This window comes from Artemia franciscana, unplaced genomic scaffold (assembly GCF_032884065.1).
Source record: "Artemia franciscana unplaced genomic scaffold, ASM3288406v1 PGA_scaffold_60, whole genome shotgun sequence".
NCBI classification, from domain to species: domain Eukaryota; kingdom Metazoa; phylum Arthropoda; class Branchiopoda; order Anostraca; family Artemiidae; genus Artemia; species Artemia franciscana.
This window is the reverse complement of record NW_027062699.1, coordinates 244,291-260,693: the sequence shown is the minus strand read 5'-3', so window position 1 is coordinate 260,693 and position 16,403 is coordinate 244,291. Positions and strand designations below refer to the sequence as shown.

The following is a 16,403-nucleotide window of genomic DNA, read 5'->3' as shown; positions in this document are numbered from 1 at the left end:
ATGGAGTTGTAGGGGGAAGCCGGAAATCTTGGAAAACGCTTAGAGTGGAGAGATCGGGATGAAACTTGGTGGGTAGAATAAGAAAATATCGTAGATGCGTGATTGACGTAACTGGACTTTGGCGAGTTCAGTGCTTCTGGTCGTGCTAGGACGATGAAAATTGATAGACGTGTCAGGGACCTGTACAAATTGGCTTGATAAACTCTTTTTCCCCGATACGACCATCTGGAGGGCTGAAGAGAGAGGAAAAATTAGAAAAAAATGAGATATTTTTGACTTACGAGTGGGTGATCGGATTTTAATGAAATCTGATATTTAGAAGGACCTAGTGTCTTAGAGTTTTATTTTAAATCTCGACTGGCATTAAGCCTCTGATTTTCCTTTTAAATCAATCTATTGATTCTTAGAATTTTGCTAAAGCTCATACCATATGAATGTTTGGCTCTTGGCTCTTCCGACCTCGTCACAAGTGCCATATGAGCTCTTAGCTTTTGTTCTTACAGCTTATTGTTTGAAACACGGTTAGTCTGACTGCTTGTTTTTTTATATAGTTAAATAAAGAAAAACAAACGTTCAGAAATTGAATATAAAAAAAGAAGTTCTTTTTAAGTGAAAGTAAGGATTGATTTTAAAACTTAAAACGAACAGAAATATTCCGTATGTGAATATAGAAGTATTCATATCGAAGTAGCATAGAAGTAGCTCGCACCTATAGTAGGTACTATTTATTTCCGAACGTCGTTTGTGGGCTAGGGATTTCCTCCTCAGATCTTTTCATCCTCCACTTATATTTTAAAAATCCACCCGTTTTGGTATTTTTCATGAAAAAAAAAAAAAAAATCCTCCCCTTTCTAAATCCTTGATATTGTTTTTTTTGGGGGACAAATTTGGGGGCGTATTTGCAATTTACATAGACAAGGTATCTGTGCAAGATACCTAAAATAGATAATGTTTTTTAGACAAATTTGGAGGCCCATTCGTTACTTAGTTAGAAACTAGGTAACCCCTCTTTTACGTTCTTTCCAAATAGAATTATCGTTTCAATCACAAGTAAACCCCTCCCTAATATACACTGTCAAAACTGTCGTAATATTCGTCAGTTTCTCCTTAAAGCTTCCCTATTGTATGTATCTGTCTAAACTTCAAAATTCATCGATTTCAACTCTTTATTTTTGAAAGACTATGGACATCTTTAGGATTGAATATGCCACCGTTTGAAATTGTGACTTTAGGAAGTTTCCGGGATTTTCTATACTGGACCGGACCAAGAAAAAATGTTTTCTTTAATTTTTGCGTCACTCGGTGTAAGCAATTCTGGTCTTAAATATATAAATCAGTCACCTATCGTGTCTGTAACTCATACAATGCTATTCAAGAACTGAAGTATTGTATGCATATTTCTTCAATTCATAAACTACCGTATCAAGGCGTATTAGTTCAAGTATTAAATTGCTTTTTAACTTGGAAAAGATTTTCTCTCCGACACCATTTTATAACATGAGATAATTCAATTTTTGTTCGCTGACAAACATAAAAAGAAGCTATGCAATGAAAAAGAAAAGAAACAAAATATAAGTCACAAAAAAGATCAACTTTTATACTATTTAAGATAGACTTATTGGGTATCTTATATCTAAACAGGGATATGATCTTTTTTTGTAACGTGATTGAAAGATAAAACTTAATTAGACATAGCTGGCTGGTAATTTATCTTTTTTTTTATTTTATCATAAAATTATGAGCAATAGCTGGTATCGTTCTCTGCTATTTTCTATAAAAAGAAGCCCCTTTTAGACATTGAATCCAAACCTGATAAGCTATAAAATATGTGGGGCAATGGCGGGGGGGGGGGGGCTGAGTTTAGTGAGCACACATTTGTATAGATGCACTTTAGTGGAGCCCTCATTGAACTGTAAGTGTTGATTGATTTATATTTAGTAAACCAGTAAAACGGTACTGTTTAATTACCAACATTTTTGTGCCCTTTCAGCTGAGGAAAAGAGTCCAAATTTCAAAGAAGAAGAACAGCATCTATTGAAAAGTTTAAAATGGAGAACATGGATGATGACAGTATGTTTTTAGGAGAGAAGAAGAAACTCACCAAAACCCAATGCGATGACATTGAAGATGTAGAATATGAGGTAGTAGACATAAGTCAGGAAGACTATTATTTTTATTTTTTGGATAACTTGGGATTATTGGGTGTCTTCGATCAAAATCAATTAGACGTACTCGGCTGGTAATTTATCTTCTTTTTTTTTTACCGAATTATTTTGCGTAACAGCTGGTAGCGTTTCAGTGACTCTTTATGCACAAGGGAGTCGATATTGACTGCAGAGACCTGTTTCTGAACTAATGTATTCCAATTCACAGGGTAAAATACTTTTGGGAGATTTTAAATGGAAATTAAATTAAGCCAGATATAAGTTTCTTTCAATTTTTTTTTCAAGTGATGCTGAGAAGATAAACTAATTAATTAAAGTCGATTTGAGGTTCCCGAATCGTCTCAGACGTGTAAGAAGAAGGATTATTTCCTTCAGCATGTCAGGTCTAATTAATATTAGTGTGTTTGTGAAATTTACAGTCCTGAAGACTGCATTAATATTTTCAACGATCTTTGGCCTGTAGTAACTTAAAAAAAGATCTGAAAATAATAGTGCTAAATAAATGCACATTTTAATAAAATCCAGGAGTAGTAACTTTTTACCACAGCAGTCTCAAAGTTTATCTCTGAACAAATTGTTTAGCAGATGCTGATACCCTCTTATATACTGGTTAGTGACCAGAAAATGGTCAGCAACTGAAGTGGTTGCTGTTGAATTTTTCCTATTTTTGTAACTTGACAGGTGAACATAAAGAAAAAAAGAAACATCAGATCATCACATGGAATGTTAACTGGTCAGATCGGTGTGATATTACCCATGTCCTTCCAGAAGATGATAACACTACAGGCGCTTTTTGACGTCTGTCCTCGTTTCATATTTTTTAGAGATCGGTGTGAATATCGTGTGTGGTGTTGATTGTGTCATTTGTATGGCAAACAAGAACTGGATCATGTCTCTATTGATCTCTCTTTATGCCAGGAAGGATCCAAAAGATCCTTTTTCTTAGCAAAAAAGTCCTTAAACTTCCTATTATTGACTCCTTTAGCAGCCTATAATAGTGGAAGGCTTTCTACAATAGGAGCGGGGCACCTGTTAAGGTTATTGGCGGTGACTTTGGGTGGTTAAGGTAGATTGAAATTAAGCTGGTCCGGTTTCCTACCATACAACTTCTTATCCTTAGAAAATTAATATTTTGATTTGCTATAAAAAAATTCATGACACTATTTTTATAATAAAATTGGTCGAAAATTTACAAATTTTTCTCTGTTTACCGTATTCTGTTAGCTTCATCAATATCTAATTCCTAAAAAACTAGGATTTCTTCTTAAGTAGTATTTTAGTGGATTGATTGATGTCTTTACCACTGGAGCAGTTTTTTATTTATTTTTTTCTCTTGGAATTAATTAGCTTTTTAATATTTAGCTTTTAATGGAAAACAAATATTTTGCATCAAGATTTTGTAAATGAAAATATCGGAATTTCAACCACGTAACAAAAAGCTGAGGTAACACTTAAAAAAAGTTAAACATGAAAAAAGGCGTTTCCCTAGTTTTTGGTATTTAAAATATTGACAAATTCAATTCTCAAATAGAAAGAGAAAGTAATTTTTCGTGCAAAATGAAACAAAACTCAGCTACTTTTTAAATGGCAAGGATTCCCAGAAAAGTTATCAGTCCATTTAATCTATAATAGATTTAATTAATATGCAGTATTATGTGTTTGTCATCCATTTTGTCCAAAAACTACAGTTTAAGAAAATCAAACTGAAACCGAAATCACGGAAAAATTTATTTTTTCCCAAAATTAAAAAAAATGTGTGCACTTGTCTCTTTGCAATTTCTTAAGCTTGTGATTAAGCTACAGAAAAAGTGGAGATAGGAACTTAAATTTTGCTTCCAAATGGATATTTTAGACTCTGATCTTTTTCCAGTAGGCTTCATTTACCAGCGTAAGATTAACACTTCTGAACCGGACTTCACAACCGGAGTGGTTTGTACACTCCGGGCATATAAGTATCATACATTTTCACATAATGGCTGAGTGAAAAAAAAATTGTCCAGAGCATCTAGCTTTGAACTTGGTCAGTGATTGACTGAAGACGGGAAAAGGACGAACTATTTTCACTAACCTGGTCTTGCATATATGTGTATGAAGAATCCCCATACGACAATAAATGATTACTTCAGATCTTCGTGCTAAAAATAACCTTGATAATTGCGTAAATTTCACAAAAAAAGATATTTTTGTCACATATGCAGTGAACGTCATCAGTAGTATTATTACTATTATTACTTACAGTGTCAATCAGTATTACTACTAACGGCGATCACTCCATATGTTACCGAAATATTGAGTATTTTTGTGAAGTTTATCACTTTCTATTTAAAGGATTTATCCCTATTAGAACTGTTTATTTATAAAAAAAACTACTGATTCACCCGAATGTGGAATGACCATACTGAAAGAATCAAACAGAATAAGGGTCAGTACCATCTGTTATGCATACAGATATAGATAGGAAAGAAAGATAGGGCTTAAGCGAAGAGTAAAATATTAAACTGGAGAGTTTGAAATTCTTCAGTATAGAAAATAGGTGGAATGATTTTATTTCAGGAAAAACATTTGCGAAACTGCAGATGGTTTCTTACAAAGGACAGTTTGAAATGCTGCTAGAATTAATCGTGAAGTCGCCTATGTTTTCAGAAAAGAAGAGCGGCTTTACAAAAAGTATTATGAAAAAAAAAAATATAAGAAAAGTGGAAAAAGCTTGAAATATAAACTAAAATAAAATTACTGACGAAAGCCTTTGATAAAATTACTAAAGTTGTGGAAGATTCAACCAGAATTCAAAGCTGTCCAATTCTCTAATTATGTAATTAGCTGTAATAAGCTTAATTGTACAATTTTTAGCAAAAATCGGGAAAGCATTAGAGATGATAATAAATCGATAGAAAAATAAATTGGCCCCGGGTGCTGATAACGTGGTAAATTGTTTTTCTAAACAAATATTGTGGTTGTGAAGTTTGAAGATTAAAAACATGATTTAAGAAAAGGGGAAGTAAGTAGTAGTTTTAATAAAACTTTAATTAAACCAATCTATCAGAGGTATCAGAGCTATAGTAAAGAGCCATAAAGGTTCAATGTATCCTTAATATTTATATTTTTGACCAGAAGAACTTCGTATTGATGAAAAGGTCGTTTAAGCTTTGGATGGGGCTCCTTCAATTTAAAATAAGAAGTTCTAGTGTCTTTTTTAAGAGCCATAATTGATCGGAGGGCAACCAGTTTCCGGCAATTTTTTTTTCAACAATTCATTCAATCAAAGTTTCGAGATAGCCATTTTATCCAAAATAGTCCACAGGTCAAATTATTGCTTCCGGGTTTGCACCCTCCCAGCCCCTGGGCAAGGGTATTAAGTTATTCAAGTTGCCCATTGGTAACACTTAAGGTTTTTATGGCACTTGGTATTTACCAAGTTGGATATAGCGATCGCAAATTCTGTCGGTCTGTCGGTCCCGGTTTTGCTTGTTTAGGCACTTCCAGATAAGCTAGGACGATGAAATTTGGCAGGCATTTCAGGTCCCAGACCAGATTAAATTAAAAATAGTCGTTTCCCCGATTTGGTCATCTGAGGGGATTGGGGGACGGTTAATTCGGAAAAATTAGAAAAAATGAGGTATTTTTAACTTATGAACGGGTGATCGCATCTTGATGAAATTTGAAATTTAGAAGGATATCGTGCCTCAGAGGTCGAATTTTAAATCCCAACCGGATCTGGCCGGGGGGAGTTGACATTGGGGGGAGTTGGAAGGGGAAACCTAAAATCTTAGAAAACGCTTAGAATGGAGGGATTGGGATGAAATTTGGTGGGAAAAATAAGCACAAGTCCTAAATAGGTGATTGACATAACCAAAACGGATCCACTCTCTTTGGGGGAGGGGGGGGGGTAGGGTTAATTCTGAAAAATTAGAAAAAATTAGATATTTTTAACTTACGAAGGAATGATCGGATCTTAATGAAATTTGATATTTAGAAGGACCTTGTAAGTTAGATCTTTTATTTTAAATCCTGAACGGATCTGGTGACATTTGGGGGAGTTGGAGGGGGAAACCTAAAATCTTGGAAAACGCTTAGAGTAGAGGGATCGGGATGAAACTTGGTGGGAAAAATAAGCACAAGTCCTAGATACGTGATTGATATAACCGGAACGGATCTGCTCTCTCTGGGCGAGTTGGGGGGGGGGGTTAATTCTGAAAAATTAGAAAATATGAGGTATTTTTCACTTACGAAGGATTGATCGTATCTCAATGAAATTCCATATTTTGAAGGACTTCGTAACTCAGGTCTTATTTTCAATCCCGACCGGATCCCGTGTCATTGGGGGGAGTTGGGGTTGGGGGAAATCTTGGAAGAGTCGAGAGACCAGGATGAAACTTGGTGAGAAGAATAAGCACAAGTCCAAGATACATGACTGATTTAACCGCACCGGATCTGCTCTCTTTGGAGGAGTCGGGGGGCACCTAATTGTCTTTTCCGGTTTCGCTAGTTCGGACACTTCCAGACAAGCTAGGACGATGAAAGTTGACAGTCGTATCAGGGACCAGACCAGATTCAATTAGAATATGGGAATGGCTTTTCAGATTCCACCATCTTGGGGGCGGGGAGTGGAAGGACGTTTATTTCGGAAATAATAGAAAAGATGAGGTATTTTTAACTTGCGAACCGGTGATTGAATCTAAATGAAATTTTTTATTATTTAGAAGGACCTCATGTCTCAGATTTCTTCTTTTAATCCCGACCGGATCCGGTGATATTGGGGGAGTCAAAGGGGGAAACCAGAAATCTTGGAAAACACTTAGAGTGGAGAGATCGGGATAAAACTTGGTGGAAAGAATAAGTACAAGTCCTAGATACGTGATTGACATAAACGGACCGGATTCGGTCTCTTTGGGGGATTTGGGGGGGATTTCCAGCCCTTTGGTGAGTTCGGTGCTTCTGGGTGTGCTAGGACGTTGAAAATTGGTAGACGTGTCAGGGACCGCCACAAATTCACTTTGAATTAAAATGGAATAGTTATGGGCATCAAGTATTGGCTAATTGTAGAAAAAGCCAATACAGATAGTCCAATGGAGTGAGAAGAAAAACCTGGCACTTATGCTTCACCCTCTCATGTTTATGTCCGTACTTTAAGCGGTGGGCATAAGCTAGATGGGATGACTGTCTGACTGTCTCACTGTTACTCCACATTGCCGAACTAGAGTCAAGCTGTTGAGGTTGATTCAGAGGATTCACTGTTCATCTCGCTCGGTTGAGCAAATGTATTTTCTGGTGGCAAATATATTGGATTTTCAAAATTTGGGCCATTCTACAATGAGCGTTAGGCAAGGCACGGTCTAACTAGCCACGGCTTGTTTGGTATGGGGCTGGAGGAAGGGGAAATAGGGAAAATTGAGGCATATGTATCTTACGAATGGGTGATCGGATTTAATTATGATTAAGTATGTTATGACTGTTATAATTTTTTTTAATAAACCCGAATGAACTGAACTGAAACTGGATGAAACTTGTTATATTGAAAGATTTCATGTCTTAGATGCTCTTTATTCAATTCGTATCGGATCCAGGGAAATTGGGGGGCGTGGAGGGGGGAAACAAAAATCTTGGGAACTGTGACTCTTGGAAAATGCTTAGAGTGGAGAGATCTGGATGAAACTTGAAAGTGTTTGTGTGACACCCCCCCGCTCCACCACCAACAAAAATCCTGGATATGGCTCTGCGAAGCAGCTTTCCAAAATACATTAAAACTTGTTTATACGATAACGTTTGCTTTCAAGATAATTCTAAATAATAGTTATCATTCTTGAATCACCTTTAAACGCGGCTAACTCTTTACTAAGCTAGGTATATGCCTAGAGAAGGAGCTGTAGAGAAGAAAACAATTCACAATAGGCATAATAATTATAGCTAACAGATTTTGCATGGAGCCCCGCTATATTATATCCCCCCCCTTAATGTGTAAATATACAGTCGAAATTATATATTTCTCATCTATTCTCCCAATGTCTCTCTCTTGTTTCATACCTTGTACCTGTTAATTGACTCAACGGAGAGAGAAAAAAACCCAGAAAAACAAGTGATGGGTGACAGAATGCATTAGAAATATATAACTTAGGCTATGAATTTTCACTTTAGGGGGAAGGGGGATGGTGGTAAAGTGTAGGGGGGGATCCATTTAAATGGTTTAGCTACAGCTATTCTGCGTGTTATGAATTGTTTTTTTTAACATGTTTCCTTCTCTAGGCTTATATCTTAAGCTGTAACCATTGCTTACGAAGTTGGGATTCTCTAAGAAGCAAAATTCTGCAGAGATGACTGTTCCAGTCATCTCTGCACTCAGCACAGTAAAGGGAATATATTTTAATACTGTGGCAGTCATCAATGATAATTTTACATCCACGAACCTAGCTATTTAACTTTTAATTAGTTCCCATGTCCTCTGGGCACCGCCAATCCGGAACAACGTTATTGATCAGCTGTTTAAAAGGCCACCTTTTCAAATGCGCAATTTAAATACGTATTTGAAATGTTTTCCACGAATTCGATGAGCAGAAATGAAAGTCAAAACATACAAAGAATCTACAACAGGAACTGGACCATAAATTTTGGAAAACACACAGAGTGGAGAGATCAGAATGAAACTGGGTGGGAAGAATACGTACAAGTCCTAGATATGTGACTGACATAACTGGACCGGATCCCCTCTCTTTCTAATTCGGAAAAATTAGAAAAACTGAGGTATTTGTAACTTACGAACGGGTGATCAGATCTTAATGAAATTTGATAGTTAGAAGGATCTTGTGCTTCAGAGCTCTTATTTTAAATCCCTAAGAGATCCAGTGACATTGGGGGGAGTTGGAAGGGAAACCGGAAATCTTGGAAAACGTTAAAATTGAAGTATCTTTATCTTACGAATGGGATGTTGGATCTTAATGAAACTTGGAGATTTCCTGTTCTTTGGCGAGTTTGGTGCTTTTGGACGTGCTAGGACGATGAAATTGGCAGGTTTGTCAGGGACTTGCACAAATTGACTTAATAACAGTCGCTTCCCCGATTTGACCATCTGGGGGGCTCGAGGGAGAGGAAAAATTAAAAAAATGAGGTATTTTTAACTTACGAATTGGTGATCGGATCTTAATGAAATCTGATATTTACAAGGACCTCGTGTCTCAGAACTCTTATTTTAAATCCTGACCATATCCGGTGGTATTGGGGGAGTTGGAAGGGGAAACTGGAAATCTTGGAAAACGCTTAGAGTGGAGAGATCGGGATGAAACTTGGTAGGAAGAATAAGCACAAGTCCCAGATACGTGATTCAAATAACCGGACTTAATCCGCTCTCTTTGGGGGAGTTGGGGGGGGGGGGTTTAATTCGGAAAAATTGAAGTATTTTTCACTTAAGAACGGGTTCCCGAATCTTAATGAAATTTTGATATTTTGAAGGAACTCATGTCTCAGAGCTCTTATTTTAAATCCCGACCAGATCTGGTGACATTGGGGGGGGGGGGAGCTGGAGGGGGAAACCGGAAATCTTGGAAAACTCTTAGAGTGGAGAGATCAGGATGAAACTTGGTGGTTAGAATAAGCAAATGTCGTAGATACATTATTGACGTAACCGGACTGGATCCGCTTTATTTGAGGAGGTTAGCGGGTGGGGGGGAGGAGTTCCAGTGCTTTGATGATTTCGGTGCTTCTGGACGTGCTAGGACGACGAAAACTGGTAGGCATGTCAGAGACCTGCACAAATTGACTTGTCGTTGAGCTTTTGGCTCTTCCGACCTCGTCACAATTGCCATATGAGCTCTTAGCTCTTGTTAAGAAAAGAAGGCATGTCTGATCATAGACTTTAAAGAAAACTTAGAGTATTAAGGCGAAATTTTAAAGAAATTTGACAGGGATGTCAAACAATCAAAATAAAATTATGTTTTGATGGCTGAGAAGTGACTATCAGCAATGAATAAGGAATGACGCGGGGTATTATATGTTGGAATTTTCAAGGTATGTTAAGGGGATATTGAAGGGAGATTGGACGGTAACCATCCCCCCCATTTTTCTTGCCGTTTTTAATTGCTCCCTTTCCTTTACAATGATCAGTCCTTTTTTAATTTTCAACACGTTTAAATTAGTCCGAATATATAATAGCTCTGCATCTAGGGATGCCATACCCCCTCAACTCTGGGGAAAAGATTGTAAATTTTGCAATTTGCCTATTGTTTACATACAGGATTTATCATTAAGAAAGGGAGAAATTTTTGTTCTAGGCGAATCCGAAAGGCTCATGAGAATTAAGGTTAGAATAGTCAAAAGGTAAAATAACTTTGCTGTTACATATTAAGAAAGAGTTACTATATTAAGCAAGGCCTGTAGAGGTGACAAAACCCGTAATATTTTTGGAAAAGGATTCCGAAGACAATCAACTGATTCTGGGTGTGTTCGGAACAGTTGAGAGTAATTAGTTTAAAATTATTTGGAATATCCGAGGACATGTCAAACTAAATCAAAAGATACTACGTGCACCCAGCTTATTAAAAAGGTATGTGTGTAATCTGTCATGAACTGCTGACAGTATTAAGCTTGAACCCTCGAGGCATGTTCAGGGGGATTTTAAAAAGTGGGTCGGATGGTAACACGACCCTTTCTTTTTCTATTTAGGAGCCCTCCTCAAAAACTTCTGATTATGACTTTAAACGACCATCTTGTTCAAAATAGTCAAAAAAGTTCAATAATTATGCCACCGGTGATGATATAACCCCTCACAGCACCGTTTTGAGATTTATTTATTCATTTACATTCAATCTATTATCAATTTATTAATACTAAAAAAAAAAATATATTACAAACGTTAAGCGGCTTCTAACCCTAAGAAGGTTTGCTTGCAGAATAGTACCTATATCTCTCTGTTTGCTATGATTGTTTGTTTAATAAGGGTCCTTTTGGTTTGTATTTATTCTTTAATAGTAGTTTCTGGTTGTTTTGAGTTTGAATTATTACAAAAAGTTTCCTCTAATGGTCTCAAGTTTAATATGGCTTTTTTACTTTTCTATGGGAAAATTAATTATGGATTTTTTTCTAATTAATTGGAAAAATAATCAGTCTGAGTGTGTAGTTTCCGTAGGAAGTAACCTGCTTCGTATCCTTACGTTCTTAATCCATCTGTTATTGTTGCAATGGCATTTGTAATTTAGTAAAGGACGATCTTCAGCCCTTAGCAACTTAAAAAAAAAGATTTGAAAAAAAAATTCTAAATAATGCTGAGTTTAAAAAAAAAATCCAAGAGTAGAAACTGTTCTTCACAGCAGTCTCAAAATATATATTTTGGAACAGCTTTTTTAGTAGTTGCTGATAACTTCCTCTGAAAAGGTCTAAAGGAAACAAAGCCAAATTAAAGAAAGAAGGTTTTTAAATGTTGCGGTTATATGTTGATTTTCTGGTCAGCAACTGAAGTGTTTACCATTGTATTTTTCCTATTTTTGTAACTAAACTGTTGAAGATTTAGAAAAAGAAGAAATATGAGAATATCCACATGGAAAGCTAAGAGGTCGGATTCTCTTGATATTACCCATGTCCTTCAAGGAGATGATGACATTACAGGCTCTTGTTGATGTCCGTCCTTGTTTTTTATTTTCGAGAGATCGGTTTGAATATCAAGTGTGATGTTGATTGTCCTATTTGTATGGCAAACAACAGCTGGATAATGTCTCTAATGATCTTTTTTGTATGTTAGGAAGGTTTCTAAAGTTTTTTTTTTCTGAAATGAAGTGCCAAAACTTCCTATTATTGACTCCTTTAACGCGTGGCAGCTGTGTAATAGTGGAAGTATTTCAACAATTAGAGCGAGGAACCTGCTAAGGCTATTGACGGTAACTTTGTGTTGTTCTTGTTGATCTAAATTAAGCTGGTCCCGTTTCTTACTACTCAACTTCTTATTTTCAGAAAATCTATTTTTTCGGTGTGCTATTGAACAATTTTTGACATCATTTTTATATTAAAATCGGTTTGATATACGAATTTGTTTTTTTTTGCATTCTATTATCTTCATCAATTTCTTCTTCCTGAAAACTCAAATTTCTTCCTAAGTAGTGTTTAGGTGGACTGATTGATGTCTTTATGACTGGAGCACATTTTGATCTTTTTTTTTTTTCTGGGAAATAATAATTTAGCTATTTATTTATAGTAAACAGCAATTTTGCATGAAGATTTTGCAGATTGAAAATATCAGACCGGTCTTCGGTATTCAGCCACGTAATAAAAAGCTGAGGGAGATAATGCTTAAAAAAATTAATAAGAATAACATAGAAAAAGAGGTTTCCCCTAGTCGTTGGTATTTGAAATATTTTCTTAACATTAAGTGAAGAATAAATTGATTCCATCTTAAGGTCAATGGTCACTAGCTAGAAACACTCTTTTTTGATAAAACCTAACCATTTTGGTTTCGTGAATGTTAGAAAAAAAAAATTTCACTACTATTAAAGAGACGAAAGAGACCTTTCGGTCTGACACTAAGGAAATAGATTTCATCATACTCAGGGGACTACGATAATTTTGTGGTAAAGGTTACTCTTAGTTAAGCACCACTACCTTTTTTCCCCAAAAGTGTTATATGAGTAGCAGAATTTAATAAACTGAGAATAATTTATCGAAGGTAAATTATTAAAGTTCCCCAGAACAGTCCCTGGTCTGGGTACTGTTCTTCTGTAACAGCTTGAACTTCTATTTGGTTTAATTCTGATAACGCCTCAAGTTCCACTTGCCTGTAAAAATATAAACTTTCAGCGATGGTTTTATGGATTTTAGGGAATTTGAAATGATTCGAGAAACTTGACCCTAAATGGATTTGGGGCCAGGAGAAAAATTGTGCAGCAGAGGAATTAACTCCAGTCATAGCATACTTATCATCATGGTAACTAGCATAAGGGAAGTTTAGAAAAACAGATGTTGGAGGAATACAATCAGGTATGACCGAGTTGAAAGAAACAAACAGAATAAGGACCAGCGCCATCTGTTCTGTATATGAATGGAGAGGGAAGGGGTAGTTGAGATCTGTTAAATTATGATTATCCAATTTGTCTCTCAGATACTTCCTTTATTTTCTTTCGAATTAATGAGTCAAAGGTAAGAGTTAACCTTTAACAAATGTTGATGCCGAATTCGGAAACTTGGATTAATAGAATAGAATAGAATAGGTTTTATTTGCACAATCTCTCGTAGTCATGAAACTAAATGGCGCTTGTGCTTACAAAAAAGAAAAAAGGATTAAATCAAACGACAAAAAAAATCTGAAGACAAATAGTTTAAAATCAACAATTGTTATACTTTGATACAAAGAAAGGGATGAATGAGTTGGAAAAACGATTTGTGCGTGAAGGAGGTGCTGATAATCTGTCAAATTTCTTCAACCTAGTACTTCGATGTTTCACTAAAACTGGTGGTAGTACCGATCTGTATTTATCACTTCTGAGAAGATATTGGCCAAATTCAAGGATCAAACTGAGACGAAGCTCTTGAAGAGAGGGAATTTGTAAAGTGGATAATGCTAACTTATATTCGGTAAAAGCATCGCACAATATTACTTTGACTGCTCTTTTTTGTATTGACTCAAGCTGGTCACTTAGGTAAATAGTGTTATTGACTTGTGGGCCCCATACGGGACATGCATACTCTAAAATTGGTCGAATGTAAGTAAGATAGGCTATCCTTAGTTGTGTCACTGAAAAACCAAATCGACGCATTAGTATAAGTGTCCGCATCGCACTATTTGCCTTTTTGATAATTGTATCGACATGGAGGCTGAAAGAGCAGTCGATGCTAAACTTGACACCAAGCACTACTGCCGAAGATTCACTAGGATAAGGAGGAGGAGGGCACACAAAGTCTCTTCAGGGGATTAAAGCGAAGGATTTTAGTCTTTCCTTCGTTGATTTGGAGGCTGTTCGCAGTACATTCATCTTTGAAGTTGTTGATTATTTCGTTACAGAATTGGGGGACAGCCTCAGACTTCTCAACAATGTACTTCAGTAGGACTGACAAGTCGTCTACATACTTAAATCTTTCTTCATAGCCGGAAAGGATGAAATTTATCACTGCCAAAAACAGTAGACTAGCGAGCTTAGTACCTTGTGGGGCTCTGCATGTAAGCTCGACCCATTCGGAGTCGGTATCTCCTGGGAAAAGACTGTAAACGCACTGATAGCGGGCTTGTAAAAAATTGATCACTAAAAGGAGAATATGTTTTTGCGCACCCATCGTGCGTAGATTTGTGATAGCAACGGAATGGCGAATAAGATCAAAAGCCTTTCGATAGTCTACGAGGAGAAGGTCGACTATAGCACTTCTTCGGTCGAGCCACTCGACAATGAGATGGTACATCCGTACTAAATAAACAGTTTTGCTGCTGCCTCTTAAGCATCCATACTGATACGGGTCTAGATGTGCAGAGACCTGTGACATAAGTTTGCGGTAAATAAACGTTTCTGCAACTTTAGAAAGGTTCGGAGTTATTGATATAGGCCGGAGTTGATCACAAGATTTTGGACACCTTACTTTTGGAATAACGCGGACACATGCTCTTTTCCAAGCACTAGGGAATACTTGCTGAAGGAAACATTGGTTGATTATAGAAGAGAGTGGCTTAGCAAGAAAAATGGCGAATTCACGCAACAGCTTTACTGTAAGCTCACCTGGGTAGGACGCAGAGTTCGCTTTCAGTCTTAGGAGTTCCTTATAAACAGTGAATTCAGAGACCTCACATACGTCCTCAATCTCTGCACCAGCAATGATAGTATCAATTTCTGATTTGGTGATTGATGGAAATGAGGTACAAATGTCAGCAAAAAAAGAATTGACTTCATTAGCTGAGGTTAAGGTACCGTCCTCTTTGAGGAGCCTTAGATCTCTGAGTGTTGTCTTACCGGTAAGTCTTTTTACTGAGGAATGCCATTTGTGGGGGTCTATTGTGAGTAAGGGAGTAATTTTATCCCTCACATACTGCCTCTTGGCACGCTTGTTCAGTTTAACAATATGATTACGCAACTTGGCTGAAGATACGGTATCACCTGCGATATGAAGGCGACAACGGGTTTCTATTAAATTCTTTAGATCATTGGTTATCCATGGTTTATCAGTGTCACTCACAGTAATGACTTTTACGGGAAAACAAGTCTGAAATTGCTCCTGAAGCCGAGTATTCAGCTTACTGACTTTAATATTAATATCCTGTTCAGAGCAAATGTCCTCAAACTGATAATTACCGATCCAGCGACCAAATGTAGATATCCAGTCCTCAGTAAGTGGTCGCACCGTATATTTGACCCGTTTTGGCTTCGGAATTGCCGAACTGGCTTCCCAGAAGATGATAAAGTGATCAGAATTCAGAAGGGGTCTTAGGGATCTTGGTGCGTAATAAAAGTCTGTCAAGTTTGTAAAAATCAAGTCAAGTATGCTGCCACTTTGATGGGTAGGTATTGTAACGACTTGTCGCAAATCTAAAATATTTGAAGCCTATTAGTTTGATTGAAGTCTCCGGCAATAACAAAGCCAGGAGAGACATGCTTGCGGCGCATTTTGTCTACGAAAAACTGAATGTGTTCAATCAAGTCTTTCCTGTTTTTAGCACTTTCAGGATAGTAGACCGAAGCAACAATTAAACATGAAAATCTTTTTGATAAACGTGCAGGTTTGCATTCGGTCCATAATATTTCGTGGTCGGAGTCAAAAGGCTCACTTAACAGCCTTGAGGATAGGTCATTACGAACATAAAGTCCAACGCCTCCTCCTCGACGATTCAAGCCACGATCGTGACGCGTATTAAAGTAGCTTGCGTAACCTTTGATGCGCGCCGTTTCGTCAGAAGTGTCCCAACATTCGCTTATTATTATTATTGAGGCGTTGTTCTGCCTGGCAATAACTTCAAGTGCATTAGTTTTGTTGTTCAAAGATCTAGCGTTGCACACAAGTATATTTGGCAACTTACTTTTAGCTAAAGGACGTTCGGGCTTAAGAACGGGCGGGCTATCCTGGATGGGGCACACGGGAGTTTCGTCAAATCTCTTCAGACTCGGTATTTTAGGTGCTCTAGATCAGTGGTTTCTAACCGGTGGTACGCGTACCCCAGGGGGTACGCGAAACCCTCGCAGGGGGTACGCGAAGGTCCCAAAATTAATTTAGTCTACATCATTAAAACTTGTTTCTGACTCAGTTCCAACATTTCCCTCAAAATCAGATAACATAACCCATTGTACGTAA

General features: G+C 37.0%; 1 protein-coding gene across 14 annotated transcripts in view; it reads left to right on the top strand.

Moving 5' to 3' along the window:
* The window catches only part of LOC136042072 (uncharacterized), a 522,356-nt gene that overhangs the window by 453,072 nt on the left and 52,881 nt on the right, over window positions 1–16,403 (top strand). For 13 of the 14 annotated variants that reach the window (XM_065726955.1, XM_065726954.1, XM_065726953.1 and 10 more), the window contains one exon: window positions 1,991–2,141. The gene's annotated coding sequence lies outside the window, so the exon portion shown is untranslated. Of the gene's footprint in view, window positions 1–1,990; window positions 2,240–16,403 lie in introns of all 14 variants that reach the window. The other variant, XM_065726946.1, reaches the window with a different exon arrangement.